At 42.7% G+C, this 3,380-nt stretch overlaps 1 pseudogene; it reads left to right on the forward strand.

The window, feature by feature from the left end:
• Positions 1-2,306: 2,306 nt before the first annotated feature.
• Positions 2,307-2,956, forward strand: LOC107126032 (annotated as a pseudogene).
• The last annotated feature ends 424 nt before the right edge of the window (positions 2,957-3,380 follow it).

The following is a 3,380-nucleotide window of genomic DNA, read 5'->3' on the forward strand; positions in this document are numbered from 1 at the left end:
TTAATTTAATGCCCTCCCCATAGTACTGATTATTTTTTCCACAAGTAATTACAAAACTATAGAATTCATAAGATCCAGCATGGTGCAATGGTTAGAGTGTCAGACTGGGAGACCCAGGTTCAAATTCCCCAGTCTGCCATGGCAGCTAATTGGGTGACCTTAGGCCAGTCACACATTCTCAGTCTAACCCACCTCACAGGTTTTGAGGGGGAAATACAAGAGAGGAAAACAATCTTGCAAGCTGCTTTTGCTCCTCAGTGGGGAGGGAAGCAGGACATAATAATATTTTAAAAATAAGGGGATGACTGGGAGTTTAGGATTATTAGGAAGAAGAGAGACTGGCACAGGAGCTAATTGTATTTGCCTCCAGAAGTTCATAGTAAAAACATACTATACAAACTTTGTAAGGTTTTTTATTATTAAAACAAATAAAATAAAAAGCAAATCACAAAAACCAAACTTGAATGGGTGCCTATCCAGTTTTTTAAATAAATATATTATTTATTACACACTTATTACATTACACTATATATTACAAATATATTATTACATCACACACACATCCATACATATATGGAAATGTAACCGAACCACCCCAGGAAAAGGCTTCTGAAGGGCTATGGGGAGGTAGAGTCCAACACATGCACGCAGTCCACAGTTTTGTTTCACTGTTCCTAAAAAAAGCAATGAATATAAAGCCTTGGACACAGACTGTTGGTCATGCTTAACCACTGTTTAATGACAAAGCAAGCAAAGTGGAAAGCATATAAGCTGCTGATACTGCACTGTGATGTTTCACACTTGCTTTTCAGGGACTGTTATTTTCCATAAAGACACATCATAAAGGCTTCAAAAATATCAATAAGTCATAATCAGTGCCATTCTTCATCACGCCGCCTCACAACAATGCAAATGATGTATTTATTTTATAACCGAAGAGTGCACAGAGCATAATTCAATTTTTCCTCCCCTCCTAGGCTCCTGTATCTAAAGATGCTTCCTAGAAATGCCTGTCAGGTCAGAAATAATCAACTTTCTAACCTTCATGCTCTGGGGAGATGGTTGCCAATGAGCCGTACATGGGAGGAAGGAAAAACTTTCAGGATGCTGGTTCTAAGCAGGAGAATTTAAAGCCATCACACACTGCTAGAGCAATGTTGTCTTCTCCAGTGATGCGCTGTGATATACAAAATGGGGTGGTGGTGGAGAACTGCTGTTGAACACCCTTCTCCTTGAGCCTGCACTGTTTAGACTTGACAGATGGACCAGATGCTGCCCTTTGTGGACCACAGAGATAGCGATGGCAAGGCACAAAGGCTGGGCAGTCTTAAAATGATGTAGAACATAGTCCGTATTAGTGTTTGTGAGCTGAAATGCCAACTTGTTAAAGGGTAAGAAGAATCCTACATTAAAACAATGCTGGTGACTCGCCACTATAAGAACAACTGCGCTCTACAGCGTCGAAAGCTTCTACCAGTCCTAAAGTTTGATCTTGCATAGAATATACTGCAGTATCCAAGTATCTCATAAAAGGAAGATATAAAGTCGGCTGAAGATTCTACCAGTTTTTTTTTGGGGGGGGATGAGATACATTCAAGTGAGAGGCCTTAAGGGCACTGCTTGCCATATGACTGTGTGAGTGTGTGAAGAGCTGCTAAGTCGCAGCCATCTTATAGTGACCCCTAATGGGGTTTTCAAGGCAAGAGACAAAAAGAGGTGGTTTGCCATTGCCGGCCTCTATGTCATGACCATGGACTTCCTTGGTGGTCTCCCATCCATGTACTAACCAAAGCTGACTCTGCTTATCTTCCAAGATCGGACAAGATCAGGCTTCCTGGACCACCCAGGTCGGGGCAAGCCATATGACTAGAGTAGAAGAACCACCTCTCTGACCTCTTCATGCCTGGGGGGAAAGATGTCCTGTCCCATAGCATTGCCAACTCCAGGTCAGAAAATTCCTGGAGACTTGGGATGCAGCCTGGGGAAAGAGGGGCTTGGGGAAAGGAGGGACCTCAGCAGGGTATCATGCCATACAGTCCATCCACTAAAGCAGACATTTTCTCCAGGGAAACTGATCTCAGTAGTCTTGAGATCCACTGTAATTCTGGAAGGTCTCTAGGCCACACCTGGAGGCTGGCAACCAGATGATGTCAATTATACTTCCCTCTCATGGAAAGCTTCAGCTATCTGTTTCCATGCATTAAACCTCTGTTAAAGGGACAGGATAATCAGATGCCTGATATTAAATTGCACATCAATTGAGAAATGATGGAACGAGTTTTGCTGGGTGACGTTGAGGGTTCTGAATGAAGAGGTTGAAGAAAAATGAAACCGCTCCTGTCCAAGCAGGGTCTGTAAACGTTCCTTTGGGGCATGTTATGGGCAACGAGGAATTGAAAGGAGCACAGATCGCTCAGGGAATGCAAGGGAAAGTTAAGCTAATTTTAGAAGGTGGCTTAGGAACTGCAAACTTCCACCTTTCAAACAGAACTTGTGTTCTTTATATTTCTGAAGCTGGCCTGGTAGCAGGGAATGGCTTCAAATGACAACTTGTTCGCTTTAGAAATGCCAGCAGTCTTCATAGTTGAGAAAACTCAGATAAGTGATCAGTATCTCCCAGAAGTGCAGAAATTTGTTGTTTTGGAACTTGGAATGACGTTACTCCCAGTGGCCAATCAGGGAGAAGCAGCACAGCTTGTTATCCAGCTAGCCCAGGAGCAAGCTAAAGATCGAGTCAGGAACCCGTTCCTTAATAAGAATGGACCTCAGCTCTTGGAGGCTTCTGTATTCCAGACAGTTCAGCAGATCCCAGGAGTTGGGAAAATGAAAGCTTTGCTGCTCCTGGAACAATTTGGAAACATCCACCAGCTTTGTAATGCAACCCTTCAGAAGCTTAGGAAGGTCTGGATGCGCAGTAGCACAACAAATCTATACATTCTTCACACAAACTAAGTGACATTATCTTGATGGCATGAAAAATGAGCATCTTGGGAGAAATGCTCACCCTTGTACATCAGACTGCTTAACAGATGTCCAAGGACTACACAGCTAGATTTTGCTTCATCTAATAGGAGAACTTTAAATATTCCATGCTGCATCATCTCTGCAGGTTCGATGCTGAGTTTAAATGACAAGGATGCCTGGACATACTATGCGGGAGAAAGGCTGTATCAGAGCTCTCTATGGATAGCCCTGAAGTACAGATACAGCACCATGCACCAAGTGTAGCTACATATCTGTCCCTGTTGGGAGAAAATTAAATTTAAATTTTCTTTAGTTTTTGATAGGAATAGTGGAAACTGACCGCTGTTAGGAGCTATAAGAGTCAAGTGCATGCCATAAGTCAGGTAGAAATCCTGTTGTTTGCTCTAAAGCACTAC

This window comes from Gekko japonicus, unplaced genomic scaffold (assembly GCF_001447785.1).
Source record: "Gekko japonicus isolate JY-2015 unplaced genomic scaffold, Gekko_japonicus_V1.1 scaffold271, whole genome shotgun sequence".
NCBI classification, from domain to species: Eukaryota; Metazoa; Chordata; class Lepidosauria; order Squamata; family Gekkonidae; genus Gekko; species Gekko japonicus.